The 27,092-nt window shown below is 48.4% G+C and overlaps 1 protein-coding gene across 14 annotated transcripts in view; it reads left to right on the top strand.

Annotated features, from left to right (window-relative positions):
• The window catches only part of Msi2 (musashi RNA-binding protein 2), a 366,538-nt gene that overhangs the window by 180,762 nt on the left and 158,684 nt on the right, over nt 1-27,092 (top strand). The window contains exon 1 of one of the 14 annotated variants that reach the window (XM_039087676.2): nt 587-5,781. The exons of the other annotated variants lie outside the window; for them this stretch is intronic. The gene's annotated coding sequence lies outside the window, so the exon portion shown is untranslated. Of the gene's footprint in view, nt 1-586; nt 5,782-27,092 lie in introns of those variants that run through there. 14 annotated transcript variants of the gene reach the window in all.

Below are 27,092 nucleotides of genomic sequence, written 5' to 3'. Positions count from 1 at the left end.
CTATTCCTTATTGATTTGCTTTTTTTTGGGTTGCTGTCGGCAACATTTAGGTCCAACTTTCAAATGAAAATCATATTTTAGATGCCTGTCTTAAGTCAGGCCGACTTGAGGTCTGTTACCGTCATCTGAGTTCCACATCCCGACTCTCTAGTTTTACAGAGTGGAGCAAGTCTTGGCCACTGTGACTTTTCTTCCTATTCACTCCTTTCAAAGGAGCCCCTTACGTTGTGAGCAGAAGGCACTGGTGGCTTAGATGTAGGGCCTGTTGCACATCTTCTTCTAGGAACTTCCTCAGCTACGACTGAGGCTCACCCTGCTCACCTTGAGAAGAGAGATGTGGTCAGGCCTCAGACTGGGATGGAGTGTGCCTATGGAAAAATTAAGGCCAGCTCTGGAAGCCATGCACCGACCACTAGGAAGATCTGTCAAGTGTCAGGGCATTTCTGCATTACCCAGAATTCCTGGGGCCAGGTGATGACTGGCCAAGGAGAAGTGATTGTGAGTGGTTGATAGAGCCTGCACAAGTGTGTGAATGGAAGAAAGAAGTGTACGGATATAAGAGTAGTAGGGAGGGAGGGGGAGGGGAAGGGAGAGCAGACAGATGGGGAGATAGAGGAATAAATGAAGGCATTTTGGGTGATGGGTGGATGAAAGGAAGGAGGGATGGAAGAATGGATGGAGAGGTACAGTAGGAGATGGATGGACAAATGGATTAGAGAAAAGGACAGAAGAATAGATGACAGGAAATATGGGTGAAAAGTAAACAGGTGATTGATAGAGGGAAGAGCAGAATGGATAGATGATGGATGGATGGATAGATGGATGGATGGATAGGGAGAACAGGCAGATGATAGTTAGATACATACATATATGCATCGAAGAACAGATAGAGGATACACACACACACACATACATACATACATACATACATACATACATACATACATACATACATAGAAGAACAGGTAGATGATAGAAAAGCAGAAAGATGTTAGGTACTTGGCTTTCCTGTGATGCGTCCTCTTATGCTGTACCCAAACTAGCATCTGCTTCTAGAAGCCTGGAAAAAGAGCCCAGTGTACTCGTGTGGAAGATACAGACCCTGTTCTCCTTGGATAGGTGGCATCCTCCAAGCCCACTCTGATGGCGAAATCACTTACTGAACGTACTTGTCCCTGCAGCCCATCTGCTTGGCCTTGCCTCTTCCCTCTGAGCCTCTAATGCTCTCTGACACGGTTAGTGTCAGTATCTGCTAACCAACCAGATGTGTTCTCCCTGGGCCCAGGCAACAAGGCCACCTCCCTCCTGCCATACTCTCCTAGCTTAGCAATTGCTCCATACTGCGACATTGGAGAGGGGACTGTGGATCAGACACCAGAGGCATTGTGTGATTTCAGGTCAGCTGAAAAGCTGTAGGCTGAAGGGTGCTGTGCGTTCAATACCCGATGCTCCTTAGAAACCAGAAGTGGCTACTCATTCCCATCTGTGCAGCTGGGGACCATCTACCATTACCAAAGGTGGGAGAGTGAAGGCTCCTAGGGAAAGTGTGAGGACTCTTGGGCTCCCAAGATGATGTTTATTGGTGAGCTTAAGTCCTGACAGACCCAAGCACTTTGCATGCCTCCAGGCTGGTACTGGAAGGCACAGCTGAGGTTGGCACGCTCTGCCAAGACTGTAGATGGTGGCCTTTTTGTTTTGTTTCTGAAAATGACCTTCTGGTGATTTCTTCATCCTTGAAAGCAAAAGCTGGCTTTCCTTGACAGGCAGAATGCATAGTGCCCTGTATTTATCCTTCAACATGGCTGCTCGGGCTGTATGTCCCTTTGTTTCTGTCTTGGAGGCTGAAATGGACCTGTGCATTGTACACATTGTACAAATGTACAGAGTTGGTAGCTGTCTCAGGAACCCTCGGTGGCTGTCAAGACTCTCTTAGGCTCTGAAATCCAGAACAGCTCTGGCCTTGTCTCCTCTGACGAGTCTGCCAGAAAGACAGAACTTTAGGTCCCTTGCCTTGTCTCCTAGCTCTGGTTCTTTTCTTATTTTAAAGCCGTTAAGAAGGGAGACATGAGGTCTATGATCTGTAAGCATAAAGGATTTTTAAACTAAACAAGAAAACCAATTATTTTTCTAACTGCTTTACTCTTTCAAATCTTTCACTGTAATGGAGATTTAGAACCCATCACAGTTGGGCTATTATTTCTGTGTAAACAGTGTCATGCCCTATTGCACCAGGCAAACAGTCAATTTTTTCCATTACACTTAGACACAGATGACGAGGGTTCAGAGTCCATGGTCTGCCGAGTAGGTTTTAGTTGATGGGTGTGCATGACCATGATCAGCAGCGGGGAAAGGGTTAAGATTTTTACCCAGGAGTACTCTGTTGGCCCCAGAGCCCTGTCACACTTCAGGCTCAAGGACAGAGAAGAGTTGAGCAGACAACAAGGGCAGCCAATCAAAGGTTTCTTCCAGGTGGTAGGATAGAGTGATCTTCGGGGTTCCTTCAGGGGTCCGGTCACGGAGCTTTTGAAGTGCACACCCGACTAGTTTGGTTTCTGTTGCTATGACAGAACACTGACCAAATGCAGCTTGGGAAGGAAAGGACTTGTTTGGTCCATCATTGGGGGAACCCCAGGTAGGAACTCAAGCAGGGCAGGGAGCTGGAGCCGGGAACTAAAGCAGAGACCATGGAGGGGTGCTGCTCACTGACTTGCTCTTGAAGCTCATTTTCAGCAAGCTTTCTTACATCTCTCAGGACCCCTGTCTACAAGTGGAATGCCTACAGTCCCCCCCCCCCCCATCAAACATAAATGAAGAAAATACCCCCACAGACTTGCCTACAGGCCAGTCAATAATGGCATCTTCTGCCAAGATGACCCAATTTGTGTCAAGATGACCAAAGAACAACAAACAAACCAACAAACAAACAAAACCAGAATATAACATCTAACTTATAGCCTAGTGTAAGTCCTGGTATCTCTGGAATAACATTTACAGAACTGTGTAGCCCATGAGACTTCTTTCTTGCAAACCATGACATGCTACAGCCTGCCCTCTACCCAAAGCTTTCTGTCCCCATGCCCCCTTTGTCTGTCCCTTTTCTCCTCCATCTCTGTGTCAGATATTACCTTCCCCCTCAGCCCTAGAGCTGAGCCCCACCTACATTACTCACTGGTTTGGGGCTCCGTCATTTTTGCATGCACCACTCTTGTTATAGCCACCAATCTCTTATCCAGTAAAGCCCAAGCTCCTTGCTGGTAGCCCTGTGCACCTCCGTCAAGGTTGTATTGTAGGATTCAACTCCCATCTTTCCAGTGTGGATCAGGTCGCATCCTACAAGGATGGAGGCAGCATGCCTGGCAGTCACCAGAGCAGCTCCTCAGATGGGGAAGGTAAAACAGCTAACTCAGCGGAAGAAAAGGTTCTGGAGACAGCTTGCCTGAGTTCAAATCCCACCACCATCACCTGGGCAATCTCAGAAGCTCTGTGCTTCCTCGGTGCCTTTCTCTGCAAAGTAATAGTGGTGTTTATCGGACAGGGCTGTTGTGAAGTCTAAATGAGATGGCAGTCTGTCTCAGAGACTGCCCTAGGAACAATGGTCAGGTCCTTTCTTGACAAAGCTTTTGGACCATCCATACTCCGTGAGCTTGCAACTTCATGAAGCAGTGTTTGCTCACAGTGCTGGCCACACAGTTGACCATCTGAGAAGCAGATGACACCAACCACCGCTATACCACTGTTTCATTGATGCCTCTGGTCTGGGCTCTGTATACTTGAATTTTACCTTCTGTGTTGTTCTTTTAAATTTTTTTAAAGATTTATTTATTTGCTTTATATATATAAGTACACTGTTGCTGTCTTCAGACACACCAGAAGAGGGCATCAGATGCCATTACGAATGATTGTGAGCCACCATGTGGTTGCTGGGAATTGAACGCAGGACCTCTGGAAGAGCAGTCAGTGCTCTTTACCGCTGAGCCATTCCTCCAGCCTTCTCTGTGTTGTTCTTATAGCTTAGTCTAGGGCTCGTAAAGCTGGATCACTGAGGGATGCAGCCAGTCAATCTTCATGAAGCACCTTTGTGTATGAGCACTGTACTTAGAGATGAGCTGTTTGTCCTGAGTACCTAAGAGGACTTTTGCTATTCCTTCAAGGAGGGTATCTCACCCCTCAGCTGTAGGAGACAGCAGCTCTACACACACACACACACACACACACACACACACACACACACACACACACACACACACACACACACCTGCTTTTGAGCATCCTTGTTTATCTAGTGGAGGGAGATGCCCCCTTAGTCTTTGATTCTGCTATAAGCCTCTAGAATGCTCACTCAGGCCTCAAAAGCCCAGGCTTCTGGGAAGTTATGGGCATCTAAGAGGAGAGCTGTCTTCAGCTCTGGAATTTTTCCTCCCTGGGAAGCCCTCCCCTTTGGGTAGGCATGCCCTCACTTCCTCAGAGGCCTTGGGATGGGTCAGGCTGGAGAGAGTGCTGGTGAGGTCAAAGTGCTCTTTTCTCCCACTGCCAGAGAGCTCAGCGTTCAGCAAGGCTGAGGTACAAGTGATGGGTCTCCCCAAAAATGAACCAAGAAAAAGCTTGCACCTCACAGAAGATGCCTTTTAAAACATACTCATGGGTTTGACTGAATACTGGTCCCAGTGTAACTGGGCAGGCATACTGAGACGTGTTCCTGGACTGACCTCCCCCAAAATGGGAAGAGCATAAAATGTGACACCCCCATTTTTCCCTAATGGGCCATTCTAGGGAAAAGCCCTGTAGGTCCTGCCAGTGCTGGGGTGACAGTTGGGTTCCAGTAGGACAGATAGAGGACTGCCCACCCTCTCCAACTAGAAGTGGTGAGTAGGACTTGGAGCCATCTTCTTAGAGGTCAGGAGCACTTTTTGGGGTCACGATGTCTGAATTCTAACTCCATCTCCTGTCAGCCCTGTGATCTTGACTAGGCCCCTCAATTACAAGTCTTATTTTGTCTATCTCTAAAATGGAGTAATGATGATGGGAATATCTATAGGAGGATTGAAATGAGGCAATGTATATACGCCTTAATAAACAACGCCATCTGGCCTGTTCTCCCCCCTCATCTTCCCACACTAGTATGGCCTTGTACTCTCGTATCGAGTTCCATGTTCATGGGCTGTTTTGTAATCCACTCACAAGGAGCCCCTCCGTCACTGAGGTGTCTCACCAAAAGCTTTTCATTAGATGTGCTAACCAGCAGATCACTTCCCTTCCCAGGAGCACGGTGCTGCCTGCCTGGGGATTTGTGCATGTATTTTGTCTGTGATGCATAATACATATGTGTGTGAGTGTGTGTGCGCGCTCCCTCCCTGGGATGTATATATAAGTCATTCCCCAAAGAGAGATTTATTTCAAGGAACAAATGCTTCTGGTTAGCTTCTGTGTGGATCTGATCCAGCCCCAAGCTGTTACCATGAGTAGAATTCATTGATGGAAAAAGGAAATGAAAGCAAACCTTCCCTGACATGGGGCATTTCCGCCGGGGGCCCCTGGGACTTCTCCTCCTCTATTAAAATATCTACCAAATTGGACAGAGGAACTTGGCAGCCACAGCCCGAGCTCTCTAATTGTTTCTGAGGGGAGGGTATGAGCAGAAGCTCGGCTTTGGCCTCTCTTCCAGAATCTTCTCACTATTGAAGTACGGAAGGTGGCTGAGTACCCCGTGGCTGGGCAAGTGTCCAGCCATAGCCATGCCCAGGGGTCGATGCATCCCCCTGAGCCTACTGGAAAGTTCCACTGGTAAGTTTTGGGGGTGGGGGATGCACCTCCGGGAGCTCACATTCCTCAGATGGTCTGAGCCTTCTGTTTAGCCTCAGCAGACAATATGAATGTGGTTTTGATCACAACCAGCTGACAGGAGGAGAGCCAGACTTGTTATGATTTGACCATTTCTCCATTTGGTCTCCCCCCCTCCCCCCTTCTTCCTTATGGGGAAGATGTTTCTTTTATGAATGAATTTGCTTCAGGGGACAGAGTTCACCACAGAAAAGGAGAGTAAGATACAGATTCTCACGAAAGTGGGAGGGTGCATGCTGATCTGCAGCTAAGGCTGCCTCTTCCCGTTCAGTGTTTAACAGGGGGCTGCATCAGTGTTTTCTGAGGTGTCAAGAAAGTTGCTGGTCCCGTTCACTTCGTGGTTATCTCCTTTACTCCGTATGCAGGGTCGTAATCGATGTCCCCATTATACACATGGATGCCACGTCTCAGTAGTCAAATAGTGTGTAGGAAAGTCAAATAGTGTGTAAAACACTTGCACCTCTGGCACATCAGACCCTAAACAAGGGTTTTTCCACCTGGCCACAGAGACCTTTGCCCTGGACAATGCCCCATATGTCTCCCAGCATCCTTGGCTATGTTACCAACACACAGAGAGACACACACACACCGTGGAAGTCAGTCTTGTGGGAAGGGATTCGCCCCTGATTGAGAACCCCCCATACCCTGTTGCTATGGGCAGGAGCATTACCCTATACATTTTTAATACTTAGGTGACAGTGGATATCTGAGGAACCACATGAACTCCACAGACTTGTGGCGCCTACATATTTAGTGACTGTTGTGTGCAGGCACAAGAAGGTGTTGGTCCTCAGTCATAGCAGGCGCCCGGCGCTCAGGAGTTAAGGCGGTTTCCAGAAAGGCCAGACAAGGTTCCCTCTCTTATTAGTGAGCCGAAGTGAGAAACAGGCTCACCGGCTTAGAGAGTCCTGGATATCGGTTCATTTTCAGCTCCTGGGTGAGTGGATGGTGAGTAGCATGGGTACCTGTTGAAGGAATTACAGGAGTGGTGGGCGAGAGTGAGACTCTGGGCTTTGTCTCACTTCTCCTGGTGGGCAGTGCAGTCGGCTACCCTAAGCTGTCGGTTCACTTTTGCAGACCTGAGCGTGTTTCTTATCTCTCAAAACCCAAAGTTGTTTTTCTTAAAATTCCTCATAGCTTTTGGAAATTTGCCTTTAAAGCAAACAGATGAGGCAAAAGCTCCTGGGCCTTTGCCCTTATAGTTTCAGTTCATTGGTGCCAAAAATATCTATTCCTACTACCCATAACCCCATGTCTCAGGGTGTGTCAGACCCACAGAGACACCAGGATGGGTTCTTTGGGAAAATGAGGACCTCCAGGGAGGAGCTGATAAGAAAGACTCGTGAGTGTGTGCGCCTGTGCGAGTGTGTGTGTGCGCGTGTGAGTGCATTTGTGTGTGCGTGTTCTCTCATACATACACAAACATGGACACATTCAGGCACACAAAAGGAATACAAGGTTGTTCTTTTTTTTCCTTTAAACACTCCAAGTAGGCTTTCAGGCTCCTCATGTCCGCCTGTCCCCACTCCTGTCAGACTCCTCCTGTCTGCCCCCCACCCCCCTGAAATCTTGGTTAAGCCTTAAGACTCAACAACAACAAAGAAGAAAGCCGCAGACAATCTCCCCCTTCTGACAGTGTCAGCTGTGAACTGAAGATCTGAATAGCCTTTAAAATTGTTTTATTGTTGTCAGTGCCGCAGAGTGGTGTGTAATCTTTGTGTTCTGGAGAATCTTTAATTGGCACAAAAGGGCAGTTTAGCCGGCATCTTGGAGGAGGTTTGTCATGCAAACGGTTAGTGCCTGCCACTCACAGCACGCAGGACTATCTAGGCTGATTTGCATCAGTAGTTCCCTCTGGTTAATAGCTTTGTGTGTTTCCTGGGGAGTCCCTGAGCAGAAGTCAAGGGGAACAAGGTGCCTCTCCCGCCTCTACATCCACACTGCTTTGCAGCTGTTTGGAACCCTCGGTCACCTTCCCCTGAGCCTGTGTGGGTGGGGAGAGAGGAAGACTGACTTCGCGGAGACGGGATCCTCTATAGGTGGGGACTTCAGCTCTGACGCCATTTCGCCATTTCGTAGTTATTAAAAGCAGGGGACCTGTAGAGAGATACCTGGGTTTGTGTCGTGAGCAAGACACTATCCTTCTTGCCTGTTCTGATTAGGGGGTGCTGGCTGGTGAATTAACTGTACCCTCCACTTTCAGTGGTTAATAGCAGATCTTAACCTGGAGGTTGAGACCCCTATGGGGAGTCAAATAGCCTTTTCACAGGGGTCACCTAAGACCATTGCAACACACAGAGTTTACATTCTAATTCATAACAGTAGCAAGATCACAGTTATGAAGTAGTGGCAAAAACAATCTTATGGTTGGGGGTCACCCCAACATGAGGAACTGTATTAAAGGGTCGAGGCATTGGGAAGCTTGAGAAACCACTGCTCTGACAACAGAAGTTTACTTCTTGTTCATTTGACTATTCCAAGTGGAAGCTCCTGGTTGGCCTTCCTTAGTGATTTAGGGACCCAGATTCCTAGAGTCTTACAGACTTGCCTCGCCCCAGGACCTCTGTAGTGGTTGGGGCCACAAGGCCCACATACCAAACGAGGCTTTTCAGATTTGTCATCTATCTGATTGAACCCTGAGACATGCTTCTCATTTTCAAGTGGGAAAATGGGGACTTAGAGGGGACCAGTGACTAGACAGGGACGGCACAGGGACATTCACATTCGAGTTGGCACTCCTGAGGGCCATATAAAACCCCTGAACCCTATTTACCCCACAGAAAGCCTCATTAGTAACTCTGTCTGCCCTTCCTATTTCCCATTTAAAATGTGACCAGAGTTCTTCCTTTTCTGAAACCCTATTTTATGTGGCCTTCTGCCCCTGGTTTAGTGGGTTGTTGGTTTGTAGGCTTTGCTCTTGAGTAAGGACAGAGGAATTCAAACAGCTGAGACATGCCTTAGCTTTGGAAAGGCATGGAGGGGCATGGGGAGAATTCTAGCCTCTGTTCTTGCTTGGTTCAGAGGTCTGTATCATGAGCTCTCTCTCTCTCTCTCTCTCTCTCTCTCTCTCTCTCTCTCTCTCTCTCTCTCTCTTTCTCTCTCTCTCTCTCTCTCTCTCTCTCTCTCTGTGTGTGTGTGTGTGTGTGTGTGTGTGTGTGTGTGTGTGTGTGTGTGTGTGTTTGGGGCAGAGCAGGAAGCTGTTTATCTGTCCTCTGGAGAGCTCAACACAGCAGGTGGGCCCCCACAGAAGGATTCTCTTGACAAGCAGGCCTCTCTCCTGACACAACTGCCTGTTAATGGATTCTGTGTCTGGCAGTTCCTCCTAAAGCCGACTGCCAATGAGCCCGCCTGTTCCTGTGCTTGACACTGCTGATCAGAAATGGGTTTCCTTTTGACGCCCTGTGCTGTTCTCGACATGGCCTTGATCAAACAACAGAGACTAGTTAACCAAAGCCCACCCCTACACATCTCCTCCTGTTCCTGGGCTCCCTCCCTCTCCGGCAAGCAAAGTGACATTGACAGCTGCAGGAAGCCTGAGCTTGAGACCCCACTCCAAGCTCTGCACAGGCTGTATATACTCCAGTAAAGTCCCCTGGGTGCTCTGAATGGGCTCTGGCCCCTCTGCAGATGCACATCCCACCCAATGGCATAGACTCATGGAAAAGGCCCCCAGCGGGGGCCCTGCTCTGTGTGCTGGAAGTTGGGCAGGTTGGCAGCAAGCATAACTCCCAGAGACCCATGGGTTCTCAGAGAATGTTCTCTCTTCATAGATGGGGGCTTAGTATGCCTTTTCCTCCTGGGAGATTCCTGGCGGGAAGTTTGGGAATGTGTAGCTATTGTTAGACATAGTAGAAGGCTTGACTCAAGAGGCTGCCATGGCCTCGGTCCAGTCTGCCTGTGCAGCCCTTCCTGTAACCACATGGACTGTAGAGGAGACATACAGCTGTTCTGTCTTCTCTCTGTAAGGATGCGGTCTGCAGCTTAGAGCAGATTTAGAGAGCAGGGCCCAAGAGCTCCTGCCAACCTGGTCCTGTGAGGACCTGCCTACCTAGGGAAGTTTTGGGGACATTTGCTCACTGGCTTTGCAGCCTTGCAGCAAGGGCTGAGCTGAGCCAGGCACATAGAAGCAGAGTGGCCCTGCTGGCTGAGGCCCTTAGCACACCGTCCATGAGAGTACCCCTTCTTGGCTCTGGGGTGGTTGGTAAAGGAGATAAAGAAATGGATTGTGAGAGGTACCACATTGAAGGGGTAGTGCCTAGTATGGCCCGGATTCTAGAAACCTCTGTGCCCAGTTGACTTCTGTGCATAAACCTTCAAGGTATTTGTTTTCCCTAGTACAAAAGGACAAGTTCGAAATCTGGTGGAAAAGACCTCTATTTGTTCTTTAATTCTTCTGGTTTGTTTCAAATTACAGGACTTGAAGCCTTTGAGACTCTTTGCCAAATATGTTAGGTTCCCTTCTTCCCCCCAAGTCAAAAACAAAAAGGCCATAGACCTTTGACGCCGGTATTTTCAGAGCTTTATCTGTTCCCTAACCAAGGCAGATAGACAGATTACTGCTGACGTCTCTTATATTCAAGGCCAATGCTTAGGTCACTGGGTTTTTGGATTCTCATATTGAGCCAGCAGTGTGATAAGGGCCACAGTGAGGTCCCAGACTGCCTAGGGGCGGGGTGGGGGGGAGTGCAGCATGCTCCTCAGAGCAGGAAGGAATTTCGGATCCTATCTAGGTTTTGGTGTGAAGCAGTCTAGTCTTTTGGCCTTGGGCAGGGGGCCAACCCATTTGTTATATTATGCCTTCTTCCTATCACTAAAACACAAATTTGTTTTCTTTACAAAAAACAAACCAGGACGCAGCCCTGTGATCCTCTGAGAGACTCCTTTGCCCTCTTTACTCTCTATTTGTTTATTTTCTCGTTTGTTCAAAGAGTCATTGAATGGCTAGAGTGCCAAGTGGCCTTCTGGGCTCTAGGAATGTTTCGTCAAACAAACCAGACAAACCCCAGCCTGCCAGCCAAACAGTTTATGCAGGATGGGAAAAGGAGGCAGATGACAAAGTGCCGGAGGGTTGGGTGGGATGGGAGCTGGGGCCTGATGGGATGGCCTGGCATTCTGGCCACTGAGGGCTAGGGAAACTGACCATAAGGGGAGTTAGGGTGAGCTGAGATTAGAGCTGTTTCTCCAGCTGTTTGTTGGAGTTTTGAGTCTTGGGGTGAAGGGAGAGGTACCCCCTCTCCATACCTGGCACTAAGGGATCTGAGATGGCAAAAGGATATTTCAGTGGGGTCCCCGGTTCCCCTGAGGCTTTTCAGTACTGGCCTTTGGTCTCACTAACTCTTGTCCTTGGTCTTCGTGGCCTTGTCTTTTTAGAACAGGCCTGGTTTCCTCATTCCTTCTTTCTGAACACTAGCCTGTATGCTCCAGTTTTATACTGAAAGTTTAACTAAGCCATATTATATATAATTTTTTAGATTTTTTAAAAATTATTTTTATTTATGTGTATGGGTGCTTGCCTGAATCGTTTGTTTACTACGTGCCTGTAGTACCCATGGACCCATGTTGTATTTAATGATGGGTAATTCAGTGTTCCTTTTGAACAGTAGCAGAAGGGCATGCCAGAGTATCAGGATTAGGAGTCTGGGTTCTCAAGTGAGGCAAGGATGGTATGAAAGCTCATACTGTAAATAGTGTGCACCAAGTCGAGCCACCGAGCTGGGGACTCCGTTTGTCCTTCAGCCAGCAAACAGGACCCCCGCACAGACTAAGTAGTTCGAAGCTGGAGAAGAGATTTCTTATCCCTTTCATCTGAGTATCTACCCCAAGCTATTGAGAGATAGATTCAGAATCTTGAGATTAACTCATGTGAGCAGGACGTTTACCAGGTCTGTCCTTACCTCTTGCTGTTGCTTGTCTGGGTTTCAGACCTCAGCTGCAGAGATGACGTGCTATAAATAGACCAGAGGAAAAGGTTTGGCACAAAGATCTCATGTTGTCAGAACCTTGATACACTCTTATATGTTGAGCCAAAGTCTTGAGCTTGTGCTGGTTTTTATTTGCTTGGTTTTGTAGTTGTTACAGTTGTGGTGGTGGTGATGGTTTTTGAGAAAGGCTTTCACAGACAGTACTGGCCTTGATCTTCCTGCTTCTGTCTCCAGGGTGCTAGGATGAAAGCTATGCCCTTCCATACCTGGTTACCATGAAGTTTTCACAAGTTCCTTATAAAACTAACCATACTCCGGTAATTCTGGACACTAGGTGACTGTCAACAAGGAGGTGACTTTAGTATTGTGCCTACGTGTGACTAAGGCACTTTGAACTTCATGGCAGTGCCCATGATGTGGGAGAGAGTGATGATGACGTTGGTAGGGAGTTCATGTGACTCCAGGAACTCTTCTTATTGGTCAGACACTTGAGGTCCTGGAGAAACAGAGAGCCATTTCCTGAGGATTTGTGATAATTATGGGCTCTTCCCAAGGCCTTTTAACCATTCAGTAACTGGGTGTTCTAGCAGCTAGCAGGTAATGCTTTTCAAAAGGGATATATCTATTCCATTGCAAAACACAGGACCAAAATAACCTCTGACCTATTCCATCCAAATAAATAAGTCTGATTTCAAGGTACTGTCTTCCTCATCAAGATCTTTTATTTTGAAACCTAGAGGCAGCTTATGCTTTTACCCTTAAAATGGTATCACTGATACTGAAAGAAAATGTCATTGAAACGAAACTTTGCCTCTCTCCCCCTCTGCTAGTAACTCAATCTCCTTGGGAGTTTTTTTAAAGTAACAACGGATAATTGCGGCAGAAGTGTTTTCTTCCATACAGCCCTTCTCAGAGCCACTCAACTTGATAGGGTCCAAACATCCCAAGGAAGAGAAATGTTCCATTTGGAAATGTGAAGCTCGTCGGAGGTCAGATCCCTAACTTTTAGCCCTTTGCAGAAGAGGCAAAGAAATTCCGGCAGCTGTGGTAGATCTCGGCCTCAGAGGGACTCTGCGACTGTCAGGATCAATCTAGGCCTCGGCTTGAACACGGGGTTGTGTGTGCTCATTAGATTCCCAAATGTCATTCAGCTTGATTGCAGCTTTTATACAAAGGAGTAAAGACACGAGGAGGAAAGATAATACAACTATAAATTGCAAGACAGGTTCTTATGAAATCAGTAAATTATTCATTTAACGGGTTGCTCCTTCTTGCTTTCCTGTTGCTATGACACCTCAAGATGGAAGCCAGTCTGTCCACCGGCCCACGAGGGGCTGAACACAGAGGCGCAAATCCTGGAGGGAGGCAGATAATGCATTACATACAACCTTCAGCTGGCCACATGATAAATTGCCTCTTTATCTGGCAAATTCCAAGGAGATCTACTAGAGAGGACAGAAAGAGATATCTCACAGTGGCTAACGTTTCTTGGAAGAGACCCAGCCATCTCAGGGTTTGAGTCAGAATCTGTTTAAGAACACATTATGAATACATTGTGCGCGAGTGGCATGCGTGTCTCCTGAGAGGCTGGAAACACCGTGGCTCGCAGTTGCTTTGGCGTGCGCGCCACAGTGAATGCCTGACTTCATTTATTACTTTGATGGGCCAAGAAAGCTGCCTGCTGACAGTCCCGCCCTTCCTTACCTCTCCCTAGCCTTACTTTTTCATCCTCCTCCACCCATTTGTAGTCTGGTTAAATTATTATTTGCAAGAAATTTGGGTGCTCTGGCCAAGGCTGTCAGTTAGATCTAATGGAGTTGGGAACGAGGGAGGTAGGAGACTTTGTACTGGAGTGGCAGTGGCAACTGTCGGGCCTTGGATTAGTCCCTTGCTTCTCTGATGTCCTAGCAGCTTTATCCATAGTATGAGATACTTGGGCAGCATGACTTGGACTGTTCCCTCCCGCTGTGACATCCCAAGATCTCTACTTAGGATTTGTATTAATACTTCATGCACAGTGTCAATAGGAGGACCCAAAGAACAACTAAACGTGCCTGTGTTTGGAAAGTCAGTGCCAGACCCACCCCTAAATGCACTGGACTATATGGGCATTTTCTCTGGGGAAGATTATTAAGAATTTAGCCACTCACTCTGACAGCTTGATAGATGGAGTGGTTTTGCATGACGTTCATGGAAGAACCGCCTGAAAGGAAGACATTTTCTGTTCTGTTCTGGGGTGTGTGTGTGTGTGTGTGTGTGTGTGTGTGTGTGTGTGTGTGTAGAGTGTTTTCCACTTCAATCAGATGTTAAAAGTTTGTACAGAAAGAACGTGACCAATAACTGGATCCAATACCATTTCGTGTTTGCTTCTATTGATCATCGCCTGCCTCCTCTAATTTCTGCTTTGGGTCTTAATGCAATGGTGATAATAAGTGCTATTATGGCCACTGTGAGCAGCTACTGTCATCCCCATTTAATGTGTTAGAGTCCAGCCAGGGGATGGAAACCATGCCAGTTACTTCCGAAGAGGCAGTTATGGTCCAGGGTAGAGGAGAGATGCAGAACTGAGGTAGTAGACAGACAGCTGAGTCAGCTAAATAAAAACACATTTCAAATCTGAAATAACCAGAGGAGGCGAGGGGAGATAGTGCTTTTGAGGCTGACATCCAAGTAAAGAGAGAGCTAAAGAATCTACAGAATACTTCAGAGATATCTAGGCAATCGGTGGGCTTCCAAACTCAGGATCTCCAAAGAACGCTTAAAGAGACTGGTTTACATGGGGACCCCGTCACATAAAGGGCGTGTTAGGAGTGGAGGTGGAGTGAGAAGAGGCAGGGGATAAAGCTCTTCAGTGCAGGAGAAACCACCTCCAACAGAGGCTTAGAGCCTTACAGCCAGAAATCTGCTTCCTGGCATAGAGTTCTGGAGCTCCTGCTGCTGGAGGCCAAGCCAACCACCGAGGTTCAGACCCCAGCCCTGCCATTTTCTGTCTGGGAGACTTTGCAACATGGGTTTCCCGGCACTAGTTTGTCTGACTCCCTTAAAGTTTGCGCTGCTTCTGAATACCTCCTTTCACCGTGTCCCTTACCGTTTTCAAGCAACATGGAAACAGCTGGTTTGGGAGCTGCACCAAGAACCAGGGCTGTAAGATGTGCTGCTATGTGGACACAGTGCCTGAAGGACAAAGGCACCGCCCCTACCTTCCTGAGGGTTAGCAGAGTTACACTCATTAAAATTTAGAGCTGGGCGTATGGGATATACCTTTAACCCCAGCACTAGGGAGTCAGAGGCAGGTGGGTCTCTGTGAGTTTGAGGCTGGCGTGGTCTACAGAGCACGTTCCAGGACAGCCAGGGCTCCACAGAGAGACTGTGTCTTAAAAACCCAACCCAACCCAGAAAACCTTAGAGACAAGCACGAGAGAGTAGTGTAGTTGGTAGAGCACTTGCCTAGCATGCACAGAGCTCTGGGTTTGATCCCCAGCGCTGTAGAGAACAGGCATAGTGGCACATGTCTGTTGCTGCTTTTGCGAGCTTAGGAAGGAACCCTACCTGGTCTTAGTTACTATGAAGAGGACTGTCAGTACCAGAATCATAGAGCTTTGTTGGGGTCTGATGTTCAAGAACCATAAGCCGATAGGAAAAGTCCTCTACCCTGAACAAGAGGCTCCCCTCTGCAGCCTCAAAGCCTCCCTCTAGCACTTCTTAATGGTAGAGTCTAACAGGAAGCCAAAGCAAACCTGTAATACAGTGGTTTAATTGGTTCTGGCACTAGATAAAACATCAAAGATAAAAACATGAACTTGAAACTGGGCGTGTTGGTGTATGCCTTTGATCCCAGCTCTTGGGAGGTAGAGGCAGGCGGATTTCTGAGTCCAAGGCCAGCCTAGTCTACAGAGTGAGTTCCAAGACAGGCAGGACAACAGAGAAAACCCTGACTGGAAAGGAGAAAACAAAATAGAATATGAATTTGGTGGGTAGAAAACTTACCCATTGTGTGTGAAACCCTGAGTTTGATTTCCTAGAACCACATCAGTGGGGTGTAGTCAAGAATGTCTGCGGTGCTAGCTTTTGCCAAGTGGAGCTGGAGGGTCAAGAGTTCAAGGTCATCTATGGCTGTGACAATCTGGACAACAGAAAACCAGAATAAACGCAAAAACCTAGAAAAGTGAAAGACAAAAAGAGGTTGTACACTTGCTTAAAAAGCAGTTGTTGGGCTGGTTAGATGGCTCAGTGGTTAAGAGCACTGACTGCTCTCCCAGAGGTCCTGAGTTCAAATCCCAGCAACCACATGGTGGCTCGCAACCATCTGTAATAAGGTCCGATGCCCTCTTCTGGTGTGTCTGAAGACAGCTACAGTGTACTTATATATATAAAATAAATAAATAAATCTTGGAGTTGGGGATTTAGCTCAGTGGTAGAGCGCTTGCCTAGCAAGCGCAAGGCCCTGGGTTCAGTCCCCAGCTCCGAAAAAAAGAAAAAAAGAAAAAAAAAATAAAAAGCAGTTGTCATTACTTTATTTGTGGGTTTGGTTTTTTTTTTTTTGTTATTGTTGTTTTGTTGTTTTTATTTTTAGACACAGGGTTTCTCTACATAGCCTTGGCTGTCTTGGAACTCATATTTGAAAACTAGGCTGGCCTCTAACTCATAGAGATCTGCCTGCTTCTGCCTACCAAGGGCTGGGATTAAAGGTGTGAGACCCCAGGCCCAGCTTGAAGAACAGGGATTTTTGGTCTTTAATTAGGATTTTATTTTTATCTTACGCACAGTGGTTCCTTTCCTGTATGCATGTCTGAATGATGAGGGTATCAAGGCCCCTGGAGCTTGAGCTACAGACACCTGTGAGCTGAGAACCAAACCCCGGTCTCCCAGGAGAGCAACCCATGCTCCAACCACTGAGCCATCTTTCCAACCCTTGCAGAGGAGTTCTAGTGTTTCGAAGCCTTTACTGGTTATGTCCCAGTAGACATAGTCCCCCCTTTGCTGAAACTTCCTGGTCATTTTGCTCATGCTTCTTTGACATAGGTGTCATCTGTCGGCAGGAGGGCGAGCCTGGTGGAGCAGACTCACATCTCTCTGTTGCTGAATCATCTGCGGGCACATGGTGTGGGCGGCTTCATGGTGCTCCATAGAGCTACGGACTTGCTGTTCATATCGTTCTGAGCATGCTTTACTTTCCATTCCAGAACAAACTGACTGCTCGGCCTTGAACCCACAGACTCAGCTAAAGTTCTAGTCTCAGCAAAAGTAGTATAGGTGTGAAGTTGCAAATCAGCCATAGGCTCTCCAATTCAGGCATGCCAGAGTGGGAAGAGGTCATCAACGCCTCCAGGCCTGTACCTATACTCCAAGCCCATTCCGCTTGTAGGCTAAGATTGCCCATACCTCACCAGTATGCCAGGTCTATACTGTTTCACCAGATGCACACCAGTATGAAAGACTACTGCAGTGGTGTACTAGATCTACCCCACTGTGCCAGTTTCTCTACCCCCAAGTCCCCACCCCAATGCTCCAGCCCCACCTTAGTATTCTGGGTCAACCTGTATCCCAGATGTACACGGGTGCACCAGTTATACCTAGATCTGCCCCAGCATACGACATCTGTGTCACTGCCCCAAATCAGCTTCCCTTTGTGTGAGCTCTGGAAAGCTGGGGTTGGGGACTTGGTTTTCTCGAGCCAGGCCCACGCCTTCAATCACCTTCCCAGAATACAAAGTCAGAATCACAGCTTCTGCTGCTGCTTCTGAAATGAGTTTTCCACTCATGCAAATTGCTCTCTGACTTTGAGCACCCACATGGGCGGGAGCTGCGCTTTCGTCTGCTCAGTTGGGGAAGGAGGGGACAGACATCATAGGGTTTTTTTTTTCTCCTCCTAGCCAATATAGGCTATAGCCTTCCTCTAATCAACAGGTTCACAAATGCTATCTGAGAAGCAGAAATGAATTTGTAAGGGGCTCTGCCGGCCTTGTGGAATTCGAGCCGAGATACTGCTTTCTTTTCAGTTCAGTTAATCCAAATGAGCTGAGTCTCCTTTCTATAGGGAAGGGCAAAACAAAACAAAAACCCAGCGCAGCCAAAGCAAAGCGTTCTTACTGCCAAAATGAGGCTCCAAAAATAGTTCGGGTCATTGGCATCACGCGAGAAATAGCATTTATATAATCTCCCTCTTGCAAGAGAACTTGAAAGTGATTTCCTTACATTATATGCGAAGAATATGCAGGGTTTATTTCACCTACTTTTGTGTGGGAAACTTGTTTGTTGGTGGTTTTCCTCGCTCTGCTTAAGTTATCTGAGCTCCTGTACCCTGAATAGGAAGTGTGTGAGCAGTGGCTCCATCTGGAGGCTGGGAGGAAGCGTCAACTTGAAATGTGCCTTCAGCTCTGCTTATTGGCTTTCATGGTATTGCAATGTATCGGGAGATCAAGATCCCCAGTTTGTACAAAGGGCACAGAGACCCAGTGAACCATCTGTGACCTTGGCTACAGAAGAAGACAGTGTAATTCAAGGACAGAACCATGCCTATGCTTGGGGCTTTGTGATTGTTAAAGGGAGCAAAATCAGTCTTGCCAGGCAGGGGTGGAGGGAAGGCGGGATGGGGCAGCCTACCGTGGAAGTCTTGAGCACCTTAGGGTGTGGCTTGAGGTTAGAGATGTGAGGAGTGCAGAGGACTTAGGACCGCGTCGTGAAGGAGTCCAATGAGCATCCAGGGCTATGCTCTGGAGTCAGCTCATAACCCTTCAGAGCCAGTGTGGGGGGCCGTGATGCCAGTCCAGGAGCTGTGTTTCCGTTGTTGGGATCCATGTGCCCCACACATGGCTGTAGTCAGATCCCGTGCCTTTGTGCTCCATTTCAGGGATTTAGGAACGGAGAGGTATCTCCTCGCCTTCCTTTTTCCTGTCCCCACACCTCTACAGGCATCACTTTCTTTATGCATCCTGAAAACATGCCTTGCCCCTCTCTCTGACTACTCTGTCTTTGGCTCTCGTTCTCCTAGCACTTGTCCTTGAAGTGGCAAAACTCTTTTCTTGACCTTCAGGCTTTGCTTCCTCTGGCTTATCCTTCATCTGCTGTCAGAGGAGCAGTTCAGGAGGCTGGGCTGTCCATGCCGTTTCCCTGTGCAGCAGCTGCCTGTGGCCCTTCTTCCCTAGAGGAAAGCCTAAATAAGGGCTTTCAGCATGGGTACTGCATGTGTCTGCCTCCCCACATGCCCAGGTTTAGCTACTCCAAATAGGGCTTACCATGCACTGTGTCGGCACGGTCTTTTTTTTTTTTTTTTGGTTCTTTTTTTTTTTTTTCCCGGAGCTGGGGACCGAACCCAGGGCCTTGCGCTTCCTAGGCAAGCGCTCTACCACTGAGCTAAATCCCCAACCCCCGGCACGGTCTTTTTACTCTTTTTACGTGAGCTGTGCCCTCCACTTGGAGCTCTCTGCCTTTCCACACTCCGCACATCCATCCCGACACCAGCAGACATCTGTAGACCTGACAGCTAATTCCTTCCTCCCCACCTAGAACGCTGAGCTGTATTTCCCTCCTTCTGTTCCCATAATACTCCCCATCTCCTCTGTCCCTATGGCCCAGCGCCTCGCTGGTATTGTTTTTACTTGTCCATCATGTCATTAGTACATGGGCGCTCTTCCCAATCCCCAGCTCTGTGCCAGACTCATGGCGGGTCCTCAGCAAGTGTGTGTGTGTGTGTGTGTGTGTGTGGGAGTAAATGGAGAGAGCCCAAAGGAAGGAACCCAGAGCAGCAGCCCAAGCCACCTTCATTTGTCCCAGTGATCATGCTGTTTCCAGAGTGGGCCTCCTTTCTCCTGAGGGTGGCACTAAGCTTACTGGAGGAAGCAACCAGGGGAAAACTCATTTGAGTATATAGCCACCACACCTCCCTCCTCCGTGTCCCAGGAGGAAATGATATTTCCATACATCCTAAACATCCGCCTCCTTCAGCATCTGCGGAAGCTCGGTGGAATAATGAAAGATAATCAGCAATGGGCTGAAATTGCCTCTCCTTTGGCAAGGTTTTTCTGCTTTCTTTTTTTCCCTTAACTACTGTCATGGCATAGTTTATGGGGGTTTGTATATGGGCTAGAGCTTTGCTTCTTCATCCAAGGTGATTGGGAGGGAAGGTTACGTGTGTACAGTGTGTGTGCCTCTTGCTTTTCATGGCTGTGTTCAGATCCTGCAAAAATGGTGGCCCAGTGAAGCTGGCATCGTGTAAACATGGCAAGAGGGAACCTGATGTACTGGTCCAGGGCTCCACACGCCCTTCCCAGGGGAGCTTCTTGGAAGAAGCACTGGCAGGAGCTGGCCAGGCCGGAGGCAGTCTCTCTATTAGCTTCGTGCTCGGTTATGTGTCATCAGAGCCATTAAGGGCCATTAAGAGCCTTGGTTTCTGGTCCCAGCTCTGTTGCCAACTGGCTGAGTGGCCTTGGGCAGGCTGCATGGCTTCTGGGGTCTGGATAGCATTCTTCTATCAAAAGAGGGTTTGGATGTCATCTCTGGGTGTCTGATAGAACTTCAAGAGGAAGAATGAGTTCCTTGGAGAAGTGAGGCAGGCAGGGAGGTGAGGAGAGCTGGGGCTGCCAGGAGCAAGTGCTGTGAAGGTGGAAGGGGCACAGGATAAAGGAGAGCAGGTCTACCTGGCAGGAAAGACGCGTCCCTGAACTTGAGCCAAATGCCTCTGGACTTCCAAGCATGAACTTTGGAATTCCAAATTGGCCAGAAAATCTCATGGCGCGGGCCCAGTGAGGCCAGTTGGTACCACGCCCATAGGTTCTTCCAGAGCTGCTGTGGCTTATAAGCCCCGAAGGGCCCAGCCCGCTCTGGCGCCTCTTCTTTCAGCTCTTAAACCATTCCCCTTGCCTCTTCCCTAATGCGTGAAGCACCCCACAGTATCCTGAAAAGCCTGCCACATGCCGGAAACTGAGCCAGTTACTGCCAGCACGTAGTCCCGTCTGCCTTCATTATCACCCAACATTGTGTTCACCTTATATGCTTGGGATGGGGAAGGCAGGGGGAGTTGGAGCCAGAACTCTGGGCGGGGTTGGCTTCTGTTCTGTGATAGACCCATTCTGCAGATGGCAGGTGGTGAAGCCTCTTATAAGAAACAGGACTTTGAGAAGAAAATCAACAAGCGAATCTTCTTGCAAGGCCAAGCATTTTTTGAGGGGAGTGGGCAAACGGGCATTGTTTTGGGAAGAAAGAGGAACTGGATGAGCAGATGGGTACAGCAGGAGCGATTCGAATGCCCAGCGGGCGGAAGGTCAGGAACACGTTGTGTTGCCTTGAAATCTAAATGGTGGTACCCTGAACATCCACTTCTGGGACACAAGTATGTATGTGTCAGACCAATGGCAAGTTGGGCAGAAAGATGGAGGACCTTGAAGATCCTTAGGCAAGCTCTCTTCCTGATAACTGCTAAGAGTGTAGCTTGGAGGTGGAGCCCTGCATGCCCAAGGTCCCATAGAGTCCATCGCTAGCACAAGAAAAGGCACCGAACAAAACCAGCTCCTAGTAGGGAGTCACCCTGCTGACCATGGAGCATTAACGTTGAAACTGCCTGGCACTCTGTAACTCCTAGTCCTTTATCTTGCTTGTTTAGAATATCCAGCAACAGACACTAGAGATCTCTCTTTTGTTCTCCTAAACTCAGTATGTTTAGGACTATTGTCGACACCTGAGGAAGTTTGCCAAGTAAATTAGGCCAAAAGGCTCATTTGGCGGGGAGCTTCTGTTCAGCTTCAGATCCCCTAGAGGTACCCTCTCATTAGAGCCTGGAGAGTTTGGAGGCCTTTGACAGCCACCCTCCCTCCTCCAGGATGGCCTTTGCAGGGGAGAAAAACCAGGAGCACGGTTGAGGTGCATTGGGCTCACTCCAGTGTCCTGGTTCTCCAAGGCAAAGAGACAGTGCTAGTATTTGGAATAGAACCCCAGGCTCAGGTGTCACGATGTCTCAGGTCCAGGACGACCGCGATCTTTGAGAGCAGCCCTTGGTGCTCAGTTTCTGCGGGACAGAGGTGGGCACATTCCTCAGAGCTTTGGTAAATGTTTCGATCTGCTCCTGTTTCTCAATTCCAATCTTCCTGATTGTTCTGAGAGGATGATATGCCTTGTGGGGAAGGGGGTGGGGCTGCATTCTTCTGTCTCCACTACCTACTGTCCTTTTCTTCCCCCTTCTTTTAGCCAAAGGCAGCAGCTTAGTACTTGGAGCCGGTCACTTAGAAGGGCTCAGACTCTTTGGAGCCAATGTGCAAGTTGGCAGTCTCCACAGAGCACCTGGCCAAAGTGCCCAGGGAGGGGTAGATGGGAGGTACCACGCTGCCCCTTGTGGGCTATGTGCTCATAGCTTGTAGTGGCAGTAGGACGAAGGGTTTCTGGGATCTGAGAGGAGTCTTCTGATTTATGTTCCTCTCATGTAGGGCCCTTAACCTCTCTCTTCTGTTTTCTCTCTGTATTCTGAGGGTTGGTTGAGGCTCAGAGTGCGTGTTTAGGCAGAGTACCATGTAGGGGAGTTAAGAGAAGGCAGGTACCATGAGGTCCCAGGACATTGTCCTCCGTGGCTACAGGACAGCATGTGAGTAGCCCTGTGTCACTGGAAGCTTCCAGTGCAGCTGAGGTGACAACATGCAGCCAGGCCAACACTTAGACCACAGAAACAGTCAGCCTAGGGACCAGGGCCCATGGCTGGTTCTAACGCATACTGAATGTCGATGTGACACAGTCGTAATACAGACTCCAGTAGCCAGAGGGTCTCAGCACTTTTCATGGGTGAGGGGTGCACCTTGGGAGGAACAAGAGACAGATGGCACTGGTTTGGGGTCCATGCTGTCACAGAAGATGTATATGGGTAGAAGCAGAGACCTTCTCCCTTCCAACTTGAGAGCCACTAAAGACCACAGCAGACGGCAAGCCAGCACCGGGGCAATGGCGGCGGTGATTGTTTTTGCTACACCTCTGGTGGCATATGGCGCCAGTTTTCTGTTTGCCCCTGTTCAGCATCTCTGGCCCGACAGCTTTGCCCCTGTCCTCTCCCTCTGTGATGAACCACAGAGCTGGCCAAAGGAAGAACCGTGCTCTGAAAGTCACCAGTTTTCTCTTTTTAAACTCTCCTGGCGTGCAGTATTCATGTTATAATTTGCTCTTGATACCACCTGAATCAGTTGTGATTAAAGGTTTTTCTTCTCCCGCCCCCACCCCAGGTTTGCTCACATTAACGCAGATGAAAAGAGATAGTTCTGCTGTATAATGTTCGGAGTTGCTTAAGTCCTTCATTTGTAATTCTCCACAGCATTTCCCCAGTAGAGCGAAGCTCCATCCCACGTCAGGGTCTCTAATCCCCGTGGAAAGCTAGTGAAGAATGTCAGAGAAATTCTGCGTGAGCTCTGGAGGTGATGGACAAGTGGAAGTCACAATGATATAAATTAATCCGTGTCATCCCTCCCCCCCGTGGTCATCTTCATGATGGCCTTATGGTTTGGGATGACCCCTCCTGGGCCTTCTAAAGACAAGAAATGAAGAAGTGAAAGTTTTATAGTACTTGACCTGATCAATACTCTGGGTCCTCAAATAGATACCTAAGGGTTTGGCCGCCAGTGTTGGACAGGTGTGAAGGGAAATAGTTCAGAGAGAGGTGACAAAGCTTGCAGCAGCTGACTGGTGCTCTAGGTGTGTGTACTGTATCCCAACCCCATCTATGGATGGGAGAATCCACTGGGTTCTTCATCTCTGTTTTGGATGTTTTTGTTCGCCTCTACCTCTCATCAATTTTCCAGATTAGGGAGCAAAAATCAGTTATAATGAAACAGCCAGGACAGAAGGGTGGAGAAATGAAGCCCTTCTGTAGAACCTTTTACCATCAAGAGAACTCCATTCCCATTTACAAAGGGAAAAGCCCAGACTCTTGTCCCAGCTATGTCCCCATATTCTAAGTGCCAACCAGAAGGCTTGAAATACCATTTGGTACCTTGGAGCCCTGGTGAACTCTTCCTCTCCTCCTCTGCCTGCAATGAGTTTCAGGAAGAGAGAGAGAGAGAGAGAGAGAGAGAGAGAGAGAGAGAGAGAGAGAGAGAGAGATTGATTGATTTGTACCTGTCAGGAAGGTACAGGAATGATTGCGTTATTCTAGGGACTTCTGTCTTGTCTCATGTATGGTTTTGTAGTTGATATGATCTGGTCACATAGTTGATGTGTAGGGAAAAAAAAGAGGAAAAGATGAATGAAGGATTCCTCCTCTGCCCTCACTCACCACCCCAATTCCCTCGTCCTTTGCTAGTTAAGTGCAATGAAGATATCAATAAAGAGGCCAATGTGCAGAGCCCAGGGAGGAGCACCTGCCAATGGACAGAACGTGGCCTGTGGAGGTCTGGGCAGATGGGTGCCAGCAGAACATGTCAAGACTCCGTTTCCTTGTCCTCTAAGTCCTTGCAACCAGAACAGTCATTCGGGATCTGAGGCCACACTCTGGAACCGACTGAAGCCCTGGCAGGAAGGGATGTGATTTTCTCATCTGCCTGTTGTCATTTCTGAAACCTCTTCAGCTGTCCAAACTGTTTTACCCTCGGGAGCGTTTTTCACGCCCTTTGCAGGTGGCATTAAAGTGAAGCATGTGGAGTTACAAAGTTTTCATCTCTTTTAAAATTGGTCCTTTAAAGAAAATAGGCTGTTTGCATGAGCCCGGGAGCTTGCACTTGGTCCCATGCCCGTGAGTCTAGCAGAGTGCTCTTGGCCCCTGGGAGTATACCGCTAGTCTCTCCTTGACGGGCAGCAAGCCTGAATTCACCAGCCCTTTAGTCTTCATGACACCCCTTTGCAATAAGGCAGTGAGGGTTACGGTAATACCCTTCACAGATGAGGAAATGAAGGTTCTTGGTGCCCTCATAACAGAAAGTAATAATTCTTGTCAGAGTATATTCGTTTTGCTATAGCGTGAGCCTCCTGCTGTAAGAGGAACTTGTTAATATCCAATGTCCTGGTTTTATAGAGAAGGCAACTCTAAGGCCAGAGGTTTGTAATAGTCTCCAAGTGGAGCTGGTGAGTCTGGATGCATGTAGGAGCTCTGTAGAAGAGCAGACCCCACGAAGTGCCTAATGGTTTGATGTTTCCCGGCACCGGGGAGAGACTGTGGACCAGGAGTAGAGAGGGATGGAGCCTCTAGATAGGAACATTGTCAGGGTGACGAGACATGTCCCATCTTTGGTCTGAGCAGTGACTGCTTATGCCCTCGCCCTTCTGGGCATTTTTGTTCTCTACAACCTGTCGGCCATTTTGAGAACCCCTCCTGTACCAGGCTCTTCCATGGCCTTTGCCATCGGTTCTTTCAGTTTTTTCCTCTTGTACTGGAAAATGGGTGTTTTCCTCCTTCCTCCTCAGTGTGAGGAAACTGAAGGGCAGTGAGGTAAAGAAACTTGTCCTCAGCCACACAGCCAGACCATAACAGTGCCATTTTGTCATTTAGCAACCTCTTAGTCCTTGCTGTATGCCAGGTTCCCTGCTGAGGCACCAGGGAGGAATGAATGAGTTGAATAGAAACTAGTCCTGGTCATTTACGAGAGCTAAATTCTAGTGGAGGGAGACACTCAATAAACAGCCGATAAAATAAAAACGGAAATGACGGCCCACGAAGAAGTGCTGTGAGAGCCAGTTAAAAGGGAGCCAGGTATAGAAGAGGGGAGCCTTATGGTCCATCAGGGAGAGCTTCTCAGGGTTGCGGTTAGTCACGGTGAGACTTGAGGTTGCAATCCCACATCAGTCGTGGTCAGGGTGAATCTCTTGGGGTTGCAACTTTCCCTCATCTGCTCAAGGTGAGTCTGGAGAGAGCTAGAAGGAATGTTCCTTACCAGATGCACACACTGGTTGGGTCTGATGGTCTCTCTTCAGATTGCATGTGGAATGGCATACTTAATTAGCATCCTACCCTCTCTTCACAGCTGTCCACTTGACTCTTTCCCCTACAGTGACTGTCATGACTGCTCTCATGGTCTACCTCGCCCAAGTCTCCTTGCCAGCTTCCCTGTCTTACACAGTTCAGCCTTCACCCTCGGTAGCCTTAGTTTCTCCGTCCCATACTAGCCCCCAAGGTCTCACATTCCTCAGAAACCCACCTCTTTTTTTCCCCCTCATGTAAACTTGGATCCTGTCACCCCTGCATCCCAGCACCCTGAGTGGGGAATTAATGCTTTTTTTATTTGAAGAAATCTGTGGCTGTCATTTTTGATATCTTCTGTTTTTGTATGCAGGAACGCAGAGCACAATTAGAATACAGTTATATATCCTCATAGTTATTAAAGCTTGGATTAACATGACATAAAGTTTTGTCTGGGGAGTCTTTTGCTATGGCTCAGGGAGCATTTTTTGTGACAGTAATAGGCTACAGTTAATATACTTGAATGATACTAGAATCTGTGTTATAAGGCAGAACAAAAGGGGTTTATCTGCAGCTGAATTACAAAGGTGGAATTATCACAGCGGATGATCCACAGAGATCTGGGCTTAATTATTGTCCTTTGTGTCGTTTTAGCATAATACAGGTAGTTACTGGAGCAGAAGTGCAGGAGGCCTGGCATGTCACTCACCTGCTTATGCCCAGACTGCCCCCCAGCTCCACCCCACCCCACCCCATGACCACCTTACCCGCTGCCTGCTCTCCAGAGCAACAGAACCATCTGTGGCTGTGGGATGCCCCCGGGGTTACTGTGTTCTTGCCTTGTGTTTTGCACGACTCTGTGTTCCACCAGCAGCCCTGATCTCTTCTCCCTCCTCTAAGGTTCCCTGCCCTCCTGGCTTGTCACACCTTCTGTGAGGCTGATGAAGAGGCAGATATGAGAACTGCATTTTCTCTGCCCGGCGCCGTGGTCGCCACCTTCCAGAACTTAAATGTTCTGACAGGCAGAGGAGGCGAGCTAAGTGCTCTGTCAGCTGTTTGGTCACAGAGCCCGGCTGTGGCTAGCCCAGGTGTCTGGCTGCAAATGGAAGCACCCAGGTGTACCACTTCCCCAGCTGCTCCGTGAGGACAAAGCATGACAGCTTGGGAGTCAGAAGCACTAGGCAGCCACCTTCCTCCTGCCAGCCCCCGCACGCTCTCCATCAGTCCGGGAAGCTGCAAGTCTCTTGCAGGCTTGCGTAAGAACAAGATAGCCCAAACCCTAATGGGGTGGGACAGGACGCCCAGCATAGCACTGTTTGCTAGTGTTCAAGGTTGTCATTCTGTCCTGTCTCTCCCTGGCTCACAGGTCCAACTTATTTGATTGGTGACTGATTTCAGCTTCCACCCTGACTCTTAACTCCAAGAAACATGGTTGAAGTGTTTCCTTTGGTCTTTTGCCTGCATGTATGTCTGAT

Source organism: Rattus norvegicus, chromosome 10 (assembly GCF_036323735.1).
Source record: "Rattus norvegicus strain BN/NHsdMcwi chromosome 10, GRCr8, whole genome shotgun sequence".
Classification (NCBI taxonomy): Eukaryota; Metazoa; Chordata; class Mammalia; order Rodentia; family Muridae; genus Rattus; species Rattus norvegicus.
Note: the sequence above shows the minus strand (reverse complement) of the source record. Positions and strands in the feature narration are given on the sequence as shown.